Source organism: Musca autumnalis, unplaced genomic scaffold (assembly GCF_047663935.1).
Source record: "Musca autumnalis isolate F117 unplaced genomic scaffold, ASM4766393v1 scaffold_5, whole genome shotgun sequence".
In the NCBI taxonomy this organism is placed as follows: domain Eukaryota; kingdom Metazoa; phylum Arthropoda; class Insecta; order Diptera; family Muscidae; genus Musca; species Musca autumnalis.
Genome location: NW_027412088.1, coordinates 184971642 through 184988004, shown reverse-complemented (window position 1 = coordinate 184988004; position 16363 = coordinate 184971642). Strand labels below are relative to the sequence as shown.

Below are 16363 nucleotides of genomic sequence, written 5' to 3'. Positions count from 1 at the left end.
GTCTTCTGTCTATAGAGGACCTGTAGGAGATCTTCTCGACTCGTCTATAGAAGACAAGTAGGGTCTTCTGTCTATAGGAAAGCTATAGAAGGTATCCTGCAAATAGAAGTGCTGTAGAGGGTCTTTTGTCTTTAGGAGACCTGTAGAAGGTTTTCTGGCTATAGAATAACTGAAAAAGGTCTTCTTTCTATAGAAGACCTGCAAAAGACCTTCTTTTTTACAGAAGGCCTTCTTTCTGTAGAAGACAAGTGAGTTACTATCATTCCGTTTACAGAAGACCAGTAAGATTTTCCGCCTATAACGGACCTGTAGAAGGTCTTGTGTCGATAGAGAACCTATAAAAGGTCTTTTGTTTATAGAAGGTATTCTATCTATGGAAGATATATAGAAGGTCTTTTGTCTATGGAAGAACTGTAGAATGTCTTTTGTCTATAGAGAATCTATAGAATATCTGTAAACGTTATTTTGCCAATAGATGAAGGCTTTTTAGAATGTAATTTCTCTGTAGAAGACCTGCAGAAAGCCTTCTGTCGATAGTAGCAGTAGACTTTCTCCAGTAGGGTCTTCTGTACATAGAAGATCTGTAGAAGGTATGTATATATAAAAGAAATGTAGAAGGTCTCTTATGTATAAAATGCATGTTGAAGTTATAAGGTATTTTGTCTGTAGAAAACCTATAGAAGGTCTTTTTGGCTGAAGAAGACCTGCAGAGGGCCTTCTGTCCAAGGAAGTCCTGTAGATAGATAGATTTTCTTTCTATACGAAATCTGTAGAAGGGTTTCTTTCTATAGAAATCCTGTAGAAATTATTTTGTCTATTGAAGATCTGTGGACTTTCTTTTGTCTATAGAAGGCTTGTATATATCCTCATTTGAACAAAGTTTAAACGTATGATAACATACTGCCAGAAAATCCAAAAAAAAAATCCGACGCCATCTATTAAATGAAATGGCAATGCACGGATAGCACAGATTTACACCACTGAATGACAAATCATCTTATATTCTCTCTTAGCACAGATCTGCACCACTGAATGATTAATATTCTCATAGATAGAATAGACTCCAAGTATCGATATGTCCAATGTTAGTGGTTGCTTGTTATTGCTATATCGTCAGATAAATCATCATACCAACCTGTTATTGTAAACTTTAAACAGTCGTTAAAGGGTAAACCATAAGCCTCAATTAACGCAATTTAAAATAAAAGATTTATTGAATTTAAGCTCCCTATATTTTAATAAGGATTTCTGCAACTAATTTTACCTCCTACAGCATGCCAATTTTGTTATGAAACTTCCCTCCCTTAAAAATGTCCCTAAGTCAAGGCAACAAGTACCATTGGTTAGCAACATTAGCCTTTTTGTGTGCTATTGACATTAAATGTTTGTTTAAGGTAATTAGTTTGCAAAAGTTACACATAGGAGGAGTAGGAAGCTTAGGACGACGGCACAAACGCATCACAGCTGAGTTGTTAATTAAATCGAGAAGAGAAATGGAAAGTAGTCACAGCTGTCTAGCCAATTAAATGCCGGGCGATTTGGTTTAAGCAAAAATTATAACTATGTTGGATTTCAATCAGCTGGGGCCTAATTATGTGAGTCGATATCGAGTTTTTTCGAACCGAGTACCCAAAGTTGGTATGATAACATTCGGTATGGAGTAAAATTATCGAGTTATCGATCAATTTTCTGCGAGACATTTCTCGTTGCTACATTACCAATCGTAAACAAGCAAAAGGAAAGAAAATGCAAGAAAAGTAATGTGCAAATTGAATCTTGCTTTCGTTTATGCAAAATACAGATAAATTAGTTAATAAATGTGAAGATTTCTGAACAAAGTAAGAATAATAATAAGTCGTGCGCCGCACCGCCATATTTGGAACATATAGCCAAAATTGTATATTCATGATCGCAAATCTATAGTCATGTAAATAAAATTTGATGAAAATAACATTTTCTATAAACAAAACTTACTATCATAGAGTTAAGGTTGTGATAGCCTTTTCTGTTAAAGAACATATGCTCATTTTCCGTTGGTTTTTGTAGGCCAAAATGGGTTCCGTCAACACATCCAATTACTAATATAATTTTGTTAATTATTGCATGATATATTAAATATTATATACGAACCTCCAGGAATTCCATATTTGGTATAAAATGAATCCTTACATATAGTAGATTGCTCTGGAGAAAATCGTATATGTTGTGGGCATAGTTTTCGCTCCATTTCATTTACAACATGTTTAACAATTTTTGATGTAACACTCTGACACAGACCTAAAATTAAATCATTCCCTATAGTATATTGGAAACCGCCACTTCCCAAAAGGGACAACGTTGCTGCCAACTGCAAAATTGGGGGGACAGATTTTGAACTTTGGCACGAAAATTCCAAACAAGAAAGTACATAACGGAAAGCCTCTTTTGTCAGCCTGAATCTCTGTAGAAATCTGCGAAGAAATATAATATACATTTTAAATTGATCAATTTATGATTTATACTTTAAAACACATACGCAGCTTCCGGTAAAGATAAAGGTTCACTGTGTGAACGAATTTGTTTACGAATTAAATTAATGTTGTCATCTTCTTCGTCAGAAGAAGATAACAAGAATAACACAGATGGATCCATTTTATTATTTTATGTTCATTTCTTATAAAAATTGCGCCAACCAAGAATGTTTCTAATAATTCTGCCAAAACAACCGTACGTTTATTAAGGTAGATGCATTATCAATATGTCACAACAATTTAAAAAAAGGATTTCCAAACATTAATAATGTTTTTATTTTCTTACCACAACTTTATTCCGAAATTATTATTCAAAGTATTTTTCAAAAAATTTCACAAAAATTTACATTTTTTCATTCATAATAATGCTTTTTTCGTTTTTGTTTTAAAATAAATACTTTTTCGGCATCTACCTATAATTATGTTCCTTAAAGAAAATTTAGACTTTCACAGTTCGATTACCGGTTTTCACAGTTCGATTACCGGTTACTATCGAAAAAATCGATAACAATGCTTAAACGTTTTCGATCGAGACTTATAATGCCGTTTCTTTATCGTGTCGAAAACAAATTCACGAGTATTTTCTCGATCGAATCGACTCACATAATTAGGCCCCTGATTTCATTACAATTAAATTAACATTTTATTGCAATATTGGAGCATATCTTAAGGCATTAAAACTTAGTTCTCTTGCAACCAGCTGTTTTGTTTGTGAATAAATTTACATTTTAATGCCAAAAGGAACACATACTTTTAGGGATAATAAAGATTTTTAAAGTTTTCACTAAGATTTCATTTTCTTTTCAAACAAACTTTTTGTGAATATTTTTTCTTTAAATTATTAATAAAAAGAGGTATGTATAATCTTTCAGATAAATATTTAATTGCAATTACTTTCGTAAAGTCAATAATGTTATAAAGACTACATATCATTTATGTTCTTAAATATACATATGTATTTCAATTAAATCAAATATTTCTAAATTGATTTTTCAACCATAAAATGAGAAAATTACATAATTGACAGAAAGCAAATGTGTTAACCGTTCTGCTCGTTTTGTAATTAATTAGTAATCCAAGCAAATACTCCATTTGACAGCCTTACCTTGTCTAAGGATGCAAATGCCAATTATATTACCATTAATCATAGGAAATGGTAAACCACAAGTTTTTTTTCTTTTCATATTATCATGGCGAGTTGGGATACGGAAATGATGAATTGATGAAAAAGAGAGGAAAAGGAAAAAGTTGATTAAGTGTTGAAAACATCTACCCGAAAATATATTATGTACTCAAATAAATGCTATTTGTAAGGAGGAGTTTCTTTTATTGTGCTGTAAAATTTAACCAAAATAAAAACGAAAATTTGTGGATGAAGAGAGCAGGAAATGGAAATTACAAAATAGTAAGTGATCTGTCTGTATGTAGATTTCTGGGATTCCACTGAAGCGGAAAGCAAACATTGAGGAATAATTGGTATATAGAGAGGAGAAAAATAAAACAAATTATACATTTTTACATTGTATAAAAAAAAACTACTACAGAGAATTTCATTGGGGAACGTAGTTATGAGACGAAAGATATGACGAGTGAGAGATTTTAGAAATACTGAGTACATTATAAAAACAAATATGGTCGGGACGGGGTCGAATATGTGATATCCTACACCATTTCCCCTGTTCATAAGTACATCAATCATTTTAAAAAGTATAGAAAACTTCAAGAACTGGGCCAACAATATCGGCACAATTCCTATTAACTTAAAGATGAAAGTTCTCTGAAAAAAGTGCGGTGGTCCATTGTGTCCATCCTGAGTAGGCTGAAGGTGATGATAGATTTTTAAAGAGTTATTACTTGATGAATTGAATATGAAGTAGGAGATGAGGTAGTGATGATGAGTTTGTGGATATTGCTTGTTGGATTAATAATGAAGAAGATGATGCGATTTCCAAAGTATTTCCGTTTGTTTTACTGAAAAAAGATGGAAGAAAAATGTAGTGGTTGTGTACCTTTGCCAAACCATGATATGTGTTTGACAAAGTTAACATGTAATAAAAAGTCGTTAAGTTCGGGCGGGCCTAAAATGGAATGGAATAATTAGTTACATTTCTCATCCACAATGTCAAATTTCGGGTAGTTCGGTTAAAAATTGTAGCTAAAACACGAAAATCGGGAGGTACCGTTATAGACCTATGTCGACAATTTTTGGTAAATAAGTGTGGTGACCCCTAAGAGCATCATGTATCAAATTACAGCTAGTTCTGTTAAAAATAGTAGCTAAAATCCTGAAAATACCGAAAATCCGGAGGTACCGTTATATGGTGGCTATACCTGAACATGGTCCAATGTTCACAGTTTTAGAGTTATGACCCCTAAGAACCTTAAATGTCAAATTACAGCTAGTTCGGTTAAAAATTGTAGCTAAAACCCTCAAAATACTGAAAATCGGGAGGTACCGTTATATGAGGGATATACCTAAACATAGACCAATATAGTGCATCTTCAAACTTGACCTGCAGAGTTTTATCCTGATCACGATGATTATTTCAATGCGTTATAAAGGGAAAAACAAATTTAGTATACCCTCCATACTATGGTGGAGGGTATAGAAAGGATAATGGAATATATCGTCACCTAAAATGCTTTGGGCATTTCAGGTGACGATATGTTAAATAGGAAGTTTAGAGTTTCTAACTCATATCTACTTAGTATTCGGTGGCTTCCTGTTTGCAACAAGAGAGAACCTACAAAATAGATGATCGATCTCTTCCGCATCTTGACTTAGCCTACGGTAGCCAATCCCTTAGTTGTCGAGAGATAGGAGGAAGGTCGTTATACGGCTTATATATATAAGTATACTTAATAAAATTAACATATGCCTACCTGGGGATGCCTAACCCTATCCGTGCAAAGTTTCGTCTTACTTTCATTATTGTAGGATTTCCTAGCTACTTTACGAAAATTGGCTAATTGTTTACTCCACCAAACCGGTTGGGATTTCTTTCCAGGATAGGTGATTAGACAGGAATCTTCATATCAAGTCAAGTCACTTCCTCGACTGTGTAAAAACATTTATTTCCGCACAATTTCGAAGCCGTTAGGGCTCTGAACTTAACCCCATTCCGTTGTCTTGGGATTTCTCCACATATAGAGAATTGGAAAAGTACCATCCGTTGGTTCGAGAAGAACACTTTTCACATACCCTACAATTTTCTATGTCAGGTTCGTCCATTTTGGTGAGGGTTATATCGATCGCTTTCCCCTTCAGTACGTTTCTGAAATGTTGTATTGTTGTTGTATTTTTTAATTATTTTGTAAAATAAAGATGAATCCATAACGTCTGGTATCACTGCTTCCCCAGTGGAAGTGGTGAGCATTGGCATCGCGTGGCCTTGCCTGATGGGTTACGGTCCTCATAAGGCACGTAGATCAAAGGCAGTATTAAAGACGTGATTCGCCCTCTTTCCATTCGTACCGTAGTGATGTCACCTCTACTTGATTAGAAAGATTAAATAAGCTTCTTTTTAGCCACTATACATGTCCTCCCTTTGTCCCCATTTGAGGCGGAAAACACTGGATAGGTCTTGCTGTTTAGTCCGCTCACTTCATTATTGTACAAATATGGTCCTTGAACTAGTGCGCTGATGATGTCTAAGGGGTTTCTGGAGTTCAGCAGCTTCATTTTATTCTTTTGCTTCCTTCCTTCCTATTGGTGCTTTAGAGGATTCGGAAGCGTAAACTTTCTAGCCTAAAGTTAACTTCGACTTCTTATATAATCCTCCCCAGACTTGCCTGTCGGTGGCAAAAATTTGATGACAATATCCTCGTCCTCCTGTAAGGTGTTAAGACTTCCCCACTTACCCATCTGAAGAACGACGTTCTGTTTCTCGACTAACTTCAATATTCGTCCCAGTTCCATTAAAGGAGGATAGACACATACACGGTGCTCTTGAAACAATTTTAAATGGAAGGTGCTTACACCTTGGAAGTTTTTGCGGATTCTGAAACTACAATGTTCATAGATGAAAAAATCAAAAAACAAAAAAAAAATCGCCGGAGCGCTTATTAAATAAATCGCGATTTAAGTTGACATTTTTAGGGGTTGTTAAGGTTTTCACGATTTTGCTTAGAAACCGCATGTCCTATCAAAATGGGACTAAAGAAAATGTTGTAGCTATGAAAATTCTCTACAAGATTTACCTGTATGGTATTCTCGTCGGTTTTACCGTTTTTGATATATAGAAGTTCAAATTGGGACAATTCAAATTCAATTCAATTCTGTATCGACTCCTTATAAAACAATGTCATGGCTGCAAATTCCCAACTTAAACTTATATATCTAAAAAATGTTATAACTTAGGATAAGTTACTTAAGCCAGTCTTGTAGAGAACTTTCACAGCTTTAAGATTTTCTCAGGTCCCATATCGATAAGACTTACCGTATTCAAGCAAAATCGCGAAACTATAACAAAAAAACCTAAAAATGTAAATTGAGCTTCTTTATTTAAAAAATGGTATAGGCTGGGAACAAATAATAAACGTCAATCCTCTAGAGAATTTTCACAGCTACAAAATTTTCTTTAGCTCTATTTCGATTGGACTTGCGGTTTCCAAGCAAAATCGTGAAAACCTAAAAAACACCTAAAAATGTAAATTTTGACCGCGATTTATTTAAAAATCCCTACAGCGATTTTTTCTTGTTTTTGGATTTTTCTCATCTATGAACACTGCTGTTTCAGAATTCACAAAAACTTTCCCTGTGTAAGCGGTTTTCATCAAAAGTTAGTTAAGGCGCACCCTTCATGACATTGTTTTATAAGGGGGCGATACAGTCAGTGCATTGTCCCAATTTGAACTTCTATATCTCAATAACGGTAAAACCTACGAAATTATCACAAAGATCAAGCTTGTAAAGAATTTTCATAGCTACAACATTTTCTTTAGTCCCATTTTGAAAGGACTCGCGGTTTCTAAGCAACATCGTGAAAACCTAAACAACCCCTAAAAATGTCAACTTAAATCGCGATTTATTTAAAAAGCGCTCCGGCGATTTTTTTGTTTTTTGATTTTTCTCATCTATGAACATTGTAGTTTCAGAATCCGCAAAAACTTCCAAGGTGTAAGCACCTTCCATTTAAAATTGTTTCAAGAGCACCGTGCATACTGATGTCACCATCCCACATGGTATCTCATTGACATATACAGCTGCCAGTTTGCTGCCTTTCCAACGTGAGTCAATGTCCTTAACTGCCGGAATAAGAAAATCTGCTGATTCCATATTCTCACTGCTAATCGCCTTTACTCCCTTGTATAGAGCTAGCAACTTGGCCAAGCCGTATATATCTCTGGCCAACCACGTCCGAGCTTAGTATGTCCCTAAGATGACCTTCCACTAGCAACCAATGACTTGTCGACGACTGCGACATGCGGCAGCATTGTCTACTTGCTCCGGGTTTGACGAACATGGATTCTGCGAACAACTGAGTAAGCATCGCTTTATCCTTGTTCGCCTTTGTAGAAGTACAAGGTTTTGAAGAAGATGCACTTATTACATTGACTTTGGTCTCTCCAGTTGTGAATATCTCACTAACCTTCCTCGTCACCGAAGCATACGATGCATGCGAATGGACCGGCAGTGACAGTATCAACTTATTCGCGGCAGGAAACTGTCGACCTTTTCACAGCCTCTTGACAACCACTGGTTGTGTTTTTGAATTGGTCGACTGAAGACCTTTGAAGCAGTTGACTCTGCCACAGACCCATCGCTGCTTCGCCTGCTTGCGTTTCAACCTGAGTTCTCCTTGCTTATCAGCTGACTCACTTCCATCACTCTTTTGCAGTTTTTGCGTTGAAGCAGGCTTAGACACCTTGTTTGCATTTTTTGATCTTCTTCTCATCTTTTTTTGACGGCTGCAACTTAGCAGCTTTGTTCGAAGTGTCCTTTTTCGAACATGAGGTTTCTCCCGTCTTTAAGTCTTTGGATTGGCAATTTCAATGACAAGAAGTTCTCTCTTAGTTGCTTGAGGATAGTTCCTGTTAAACTTCCTCACGAATTTAACGTTTGCATTCCGATTGCAGACTTTGACTTCCCTTCGATATGCTCTCTTGTCCATTGCTTCTTTAGCTTCGGCGTTTTTGGGATTTTGCGTTATGTCTTGCCGCTTTCCTCCTCGAGTGTTTTTTTAGCATGAGAAGCAAAGGTTTGTCGGATTTTCCAGCACAGTGTAAGAAGTCGGTTCAGACATCTTACCAACACGGACTATATCGATTCACTCTTTAAGGTCTCCCACACAATATTTTGCAAACATATTTGCATCGTAAAATTTCTTCCAAACTTACATCAAGTTCGCAGAATGACTGCTGGCTAAAGGAGTGACTGACATTCGTTCGTCGTATTATTTCTTAACAAAATTACGTCTTGTTCGTAGATAGACCATACCAAACAATTCCTGGTACTTATCCGCACAAAATTTCAAAATTTTATAATTTTTTCTCTAGGGGAGGCCAATAATCCCTGAGCTATGAACCCAGAAATGACCCAATATTTTTAGGGTCATTCCTGCATACACGTCTCGCACAAAAGTTTTTAGTATTTGTTATCTTAACTCCATAATGTACATCCCCTTAAAAGTTCACTGCACTCTAAATTATCTTCAGTTTCCCATTTCCTTTTAAAGATTTTTTTCTGGGATTTTCCCATAAAAATGTTATTTACAAGGAGCTCTTTACAATTTTTTTATTTAACCAAATATTTCCTTTTTCCTCGGCTTCGTTTTATTTCATCATTTCCGCATCCCAAGTTATTGTGGGTTTATTTGTTAAATGTATTCAGAATAATATGAAAAGGAAAATTTTTAGTTAACCATTTCCCATGATTAATGGTAATTTAATTGAAGTATTCAGCTTTAGAAAAGGTAACGCTTTTTCTTTCATTTTTCCCCTTCTCGAAGATGTGTAGTTTTCCTCACTTTATCTTTCAAAGTAATTGTTAACAATTTTGAAAGAACTTCATTAAATAATTTTATTTGAGCAAAATGTTAAAGATATAATTTATCTTTTTTCCTATATATAATTAATTTTTATTAATTTGTCACCCAAATATTTTAAATAAGTCCTTCATAGCAATTTCATGAAATCCATTTATCCCCCATAATTTGATTATCCAGAAATTATACATGTAAATTACTTAGAACACTTGAGAGAAATTTAAACAGCTGTTATGAAGAATGTTGTGGCCTAAAAGTATGCTTCATGCTTGCATAATTTACTCTTTCTTTCTCATTCTACGTTTGAAAATATTTTGAATGATTTAGGTAATAGAAGAACTTAAATGGTTTTATTTGAAAAATTTTAAAGAAATTATCTTTTCGCTTGTATGGAAAATTATCATCAATTATTTACCTTAATATATTACATAAGTGCCTCATAATAATTACATGAAATCCATTTCTCTTCGATAATTTAAGTTCTCAGAAAATGTCTGTGTAAAAGGCTTAAAAAACTTGAGAGAGATCTTAACACAACAGCTGTAATGACGAATGGTGTGGCCTAAAAGTATGCTTTCAGCTTGCATTGTGAAATAACTAGTTTTTTTTTTCTTATTTTACGTTTGAAAATAATAATTAATGGAATGTATTTAGGTAGCGAAAAAACTGTACATTATCCTTTCGCCTATACGAAAATAATTATTATTAATTATTTACAAAAATATGTATGTTATTAATCCATTTATAATTTTCCCAGAAATTTTCCATTCAGAGAAATGCAGGCGTGAAGCGCACTTTTAGGTCAAATCATTTAGCACTACAAACGTAAAGTGTATACCCTAAAGGTATTGTTAATGCCGGCATTCAATTTGAAATTTAATTATAATAGAATCCGATTGTCCAAATAAAAATAACAACATGATTAGCCGACAAGAAAATGTATGCGAAAGAAAAACACCCAAATTATAGTTTTCAAAATAGTATTTCCTTTGCTTTTTGTTTAAACCAAATAAAAATTAAAAACAAGTATCAGTCAGCTGTGCTGACGGAGATATACCCTTAGCCTCTGACCAAAAAATAAGCAAACACAATAATTATGTCATATCTAAAATATATTGATTTTATTTGACGAGTTTGCTACAAAATACGTGGAATTTGTAGGGGGCTATACCAACTCAAATTGTTCGAAGGCAAACTTCTGATTCATAGGGAACTCGTCATATTAAATTACGTTAAACTAGGTTTAGATTTGGGGATGTGCAGCCACTAATTTGTGACTGTGTCACTCGGAGACCTTCCTGTCCATTGTAATCATCCGGGGAAAAAATGAGTGATGTGCTGTAAAGAAAAAACATATAGAGAAAAGAAGGAAGAGGCAAAATAAAAAGGAAGTCATGAAAGTATAAAAGAAGTAATTAAGTACAGAATTTTTGAAGGGAAAATTAGTTTTAAAGAAAAAAAGTTTGGGTGGTGATGGTTGGTAGAATATTTGAAATACGGTTCACGTGTTCAGGTTGCGCTTTCCCAGCCATTTCAGATTTCTATCCACAAAGATCGTCACCGGTTCAAAGATTTCTGCATCCAAACTTTTTATCAATTCCGCTGCCTTCCAAATCGCGAAAAGATAGCCTTTCACAGTAGACGCCAGCCCCCGTACCTTCCTCCATCTTGGAACCGCCTATATAAAAAGCCAGACCGTCCAGAGGGGGGTTACTGCAGTCGTCTCTACTAGGTATAACGACATCTATATCGTCAAATCTCAGGACTGGTGATATATGGTAACATGGGGCGGCTTCGCCACTGGGGCGCCTTCGCCAGCACCGATTTTCTTGATAATTATAACTGCTAGAACAATGCCGTTAAAGGGAAAATTGTGAGTTTAACGAAGATCTTTCATCTCCCAAAAATTGGCATTTCTATCAAATATATGATTGCTGATGCACGCGGTTTCATGTTTTTGGGGTATTGCGATAAATATTCATGGTAGGTATATTTTGTGATATCTTGTATACCTTTTGCGATATCAAAATTATATTTTATACCGTTAATAGACAACTACTGAAGAATATAAATCCAAATAATTTATATGATAAAAGTAATTATAAATGTCAATATATTCATATTAAGAACTATATAGGAGGTAGGGCGGCTACGCCAAGATAGGGGTGTTGTGGGTTAATGTGAGAAATATGTCAGATTTAACTTAAATTGTTTATGCTATTGATATACCACGCTATAATATGAAGTTGAAATCAAATATTGTGCTAAACCTATCTTATTTGGCAAAAATTTCATTTTTATGCCTAAATTCAAGGTACCTACTTCAATTAACGGCTAGAATATGTTTCTTTTTGTAAATGTTAGAATCATTTTTGATTATTAAAGAGAAAACATGTTCCTTTTATGCATAATGTTGATATTTGGGGAGGAAGTATGGTAAATGCCTGTTTTAGAGTCCGTTGATATATGTCCTATGTCGATGGCGAAGCTACCCCATGGGTGGGGAGGCTTCGCCACTTTTTAGACATTTTGTAAATTCTTGAAAATAATATTTTAAAAACAAAATTATAGTCATTTATATATCAAAACTTATAGTCAAAACATTCTAATATTCTTACCAAAAATAATATTTGGAAAAACTTTAATGATGTCGATATGAGAACATTTTGAACAAAAACGTGGCGAAGGCGCCCCATGTTACCATATAGTCGATCAGTTTTCCACGTTGGTTTACATTGATACCTGATTCATTCAGGATACATCCATGCCCATAGGCACAACCGCGCCAGAAATTCTGTTCATGTAGCCTTAGGGCACTACGGCCTTAGGTTCAGCATTGCGTTCAGAGCAGGCTGGGGTGTGCTCCTGGTGGCTTCAGTTATGACAATCGCGGCAGCTCTTTGCACCTTGTCTAGTTTGCTGGATGTCGATTTTTGGCGCAGTGAGTGCCACCAAACAAGAGAACCATAGGATAAGATGGGGGGGTAAGCACGGTGTTATATAACCAGTGTATAATCGATGGGTTTAGACCCCAACTTTTCCCAATAGAATTCTTGCATGATTAAAGTGCAATCAGTCCTCTCTTCGCCCGCTCCTCAGCATTCCTGTTCCATCGCAAATTGAAAGTCCAGGATTGTGCAAGGTACTTTGCCTCGGTCGAGAGCTGAAGCTTCACTCCATCCAGTGTTGGTGCGACAAATACGCCAAGCTTTCGCTTCCCCGTGAACATTACCAGTTCTGTCTTAGTTGGGTTTACTCCAAGGCCGTTAGACTTAGCCCAGCGCGACAGCGTCGATAAGGCTCCTTGCATAAGCTCCGAAATGCTTGACGGAAACTTACCGGAAATCAGTAGTACTACGTCGTCCGCATAAGCAACAACTTTGATACCTTGATTATTCAGCTACGTCAGAATATTGTTTATAACAAGTAGCCACAGTAACGGTGAGAGCACTCCACCCTGGGGAGTGCCTCTAGTTACTGTTTTCCTAATTTTTGTCTCCCCAATATTGGAATTTATAATTCTGCTTTTTAGCATATTATTTCTCAAACAAGTTCAGGTTTCGGGTATGTTACCTTTTTCAAGTGAGAGTTTTATGGACTCAAGTTCTACATTGTTGAGTGCGCCTTCTATGTCTAGAAAGGCAGCCAAGGTAAAGTTTGAGCTTTCCATGTTCCTCCCAATGAAACCTACCACCTCATGCAAAGCAGTCTTCACAGATTTGCCTTTGATATATGCGTGCTGCAAGTTGCTTATAGAGGCGGTGTCTACATGACTCCTTATCTCCAGATCGATCAGTCTTTCGAGAGTCTTAAGGGGAAAGGATGATAAACTTATGGGTCTGTAGTCCTTTGGTGCAGAGTGACTAGGTTTTCCTGCTTTGGGAATTTAAGTAACTTTTACCTCTTTCCACAGATCCGGTACATACGAGAGAGTCAAACACGCCCTATAGATCTCCACCAGGATTTGATATAAGCGTGGTGAGGCAAATTGAAGCATCGCCGGCGTTATACCATCGAGTCCAGGTGACTTATATGGCTTGAAAGTGTTGACAGTCCATTTAATCCTATTTCTGCTAACCACCTCGCCAATGAGATCCAAATCCATAGGCTCTTGAATTTGGTAGATGTCACACTCACTGTTGACGGTGTCCGACAGCCTGGGAAGTGGGTCCCTGCCAAGAGGTTAAGAGTCTCTGTAGCAGAGTCTGTCCACGCACAATCTTGCTTCTTGATACTTCCGATGGATTTAGTGTCCTTAGAGAGTAATCTTCGAAATCTAGCTGCGTCGTTGACTCCTTCTATTGACTCAAAGAAATTAGTCCAAGACTTTTTCTTTGCGCGCTTGATTTCACTCTTGTATTTATTGAAACTCACCTTGTAGGAGTCCCAATCAATGTCGAGTTTAGTCTCATGCGCCTTGTTATAGAGCCGCCTGGTAGTTTTTCTAAGCTCGCCAACTTCCTTGTTTCACCACACCGGCTGAGATTTATTCCCAGGATAGGTTAGTGGACAGGATTCCTTATGGCAACGGAGAAGACCGTCTGTAAGATTATTTACAGTCCCATTAAGTTCCTCAGCTGTTTCTATACTAATATTAAGAGTCAGTTGAGAACTCGTTAGTTCCGTGTATTTATCTCAGTTTGTTCTTCTCGGGTTTCTTATAAGGAGTTTGGCGACCTCCGTCAAAAAAGACATCGAAGAATATCTTCATGTGATCCGAGAAGGAACATTCTTTAGTACCCTCCAATTCCTTAGGACGGAGTCACCTAGATTCAAAAGGGTTAGGTCGATGACCTCCTCCCTCTCCCTAATATTAAAAGTTGGATCATACGATAAACTAAGCTTGGAAGAAATTTCTGAAAGCTTTTGGGCCATTATCTCAGTATGTATGGACTTACTCTGGAAAAAAATTGTGCCGTTGTAAAGGAGGTCGCTAGTACAACCCACTAAAAAAATATTTCAAAACGATTCGAGAGATGCTCCTAAACTAAACTTTTTTCCAAATTTTGTAGGGAGGTACCCGAAAGAGTGGACCGATATAGTCCACATTCCAAACTGTTACCTGACGGGATGAAATTAAATAAATGATGGGCAAAGTTTTGAACAACCATAAACTCTCTACGAGAGTTATCTTGCGGATTGCCATTTTATTAGGAGATTTTAGGCCATTATCACAGGAAGTATAGACTTGTCACCGAAAAAAAATGTATCCCGAAGAAAAAAGTGGGAGCCGCAAGGACAACAGTAAGCGAAACAGGTCAACTTGGGCAAGCGTGGTATTCGATGTTAAGCTTTCAATGATTGTTTTTATTGAAATTTGGTTCTGCTTACGTACTACATTTGAGAAACGAGTTTCTCATCTAGTAATAGTGTTATAGAAAATGTGTTAAAGATTTAAATTAATAGTACTGTTTAAAAAATATTGTTACGAATTTAACTGATAGGTTTAAGTTAATTTAGTTTAATTTCCGTTAATTTAAAAATTTTAATTGTAACGTAAAGTTTTATTACACAGTTACCTTATTTAAGCAACAACAACTACCATGTAGAATTCTCTTCATCATTCTAGTTCTTACTTTACCTTTCATTAATGTGCTTTTGTTTTGCCATAATCATGTAATTATCGTTTAGTTTGCTACCTCTTGTATTTTTTGCATTTGTTTGTTGTTGTAATTACGTCATTAGTGTGCTTTTCCACTTGTATTGATCTTCGGCCGTGTATGTGAGTATGGTTGTTCGCTTAGTGCGAATGTGCGTCTGTGTGTTCGTTGCATAGGTTCGAGCTGTTGCCAGATGTGTTCTGGAGAATTCTTGAACAAGGGGATTTTGAGATAAATACAGGTGGAATCAGCAACGTCGAGTTAGTTGTGTTTTAAGCGTTGAACTGAACATTTGGTTAAAGAAGAGCTGCGTGCTAACTAAAGACAAGCTGTATGCTTAGTAATTAAAGTCGGTTCCGAATAAGTATAATAAAGTAAATAAAGCATTGTAGAAACGTAATCTGAAACGAACCCTGTTTTATTTGGTACAAATCGTACTGGGGAATAAAACAACGTCTACACGGAGATTAGTTAAATCTAATTTCGTAACAATATGTACATGGTTGCATTTTTAAACGCCGAATTCAAATATTTAAATGTATTTTGCGTAATAATAAGATCAATTAGTGAAAACGTAAACGTAAGCTTAAATAAATTATGTACATAAGTGGAACTAAGTGAAAGGTATACATATAAAATGAAGAAAAGTAAAGATTTTTGTATTGAAAAGGCATTACAATTCATGGAAGGAAGGCATTACAATGGGAAGGCATTACAATTCATGAAAAAAAAACACCTTTCATTTGTATATGTGTGTGTATTGAAGAAGGATTCTAGGAAGATCAGAGACACTAGGTTGACTTGATAGTAAAATGAAGCCTTTTTACTCAGCCTTTGTCTAGCACCACATCTGATATGCCTGATGAGCTGAATTAAGCCACCAGCAAAACGATCGTAGCATATTGGTTGGATGTGTGTGGACTTCGCTAGATATCCCTTTTTCAATACAAACTCCTTAGGTCAATTAATCGTCCTAATAAGACAACAATTAAATAAAAAGTAAAATACAATAGTTCATGGAATTAAAATTCGATCCGCTTTAATATCAACATTTCTTTTTTCTCTTTTAATTTCCTTGAATTAACATATAATGTCAATAGTAAAATAGCTAATATTGCCAAGCATCTAAATTCGCTGCATTAACAAAGCTAATGACAAAACGACGAAATTTCAAAAGCTTCACAAAATAAAACTTGGCATACTTTCAAGGACATTTTTCCAACTCGTTATAGAAATTTTCATTAAACTAAATCACATATGTAAGCGC

The 16363-nt window shown here is 35.7% G+C and overlaps 1 protein-coding gene and 1 long non-coding RNA gene across 6 annotated transcripts in view; one reads left to right on the top strand and one right to left on the bottom strand.

Moving 5' to 3' along the window:
* Positions 1-16363, top strand: part of Pgant9 (polypeptide N-acetylgalactosaminyltransferase 9) — a 423799-nt gene that overhangs the window by 300012 nt on the left and 107424 nt on the right. The window lies entirely within an intron of this gene.
* On the bottom strand, positions 687-2723 carry LOC141387049 (uncharacterized). The gene is made up of 2 exons (XR_012408466.1): positions 2516-2723; positions 687-2450 (listed from the first exon to the last, which is right to left on the bottom strand). It is a non-coding gene; the product is annotated as an uncharacterized lncRNA (long non-coding RNA).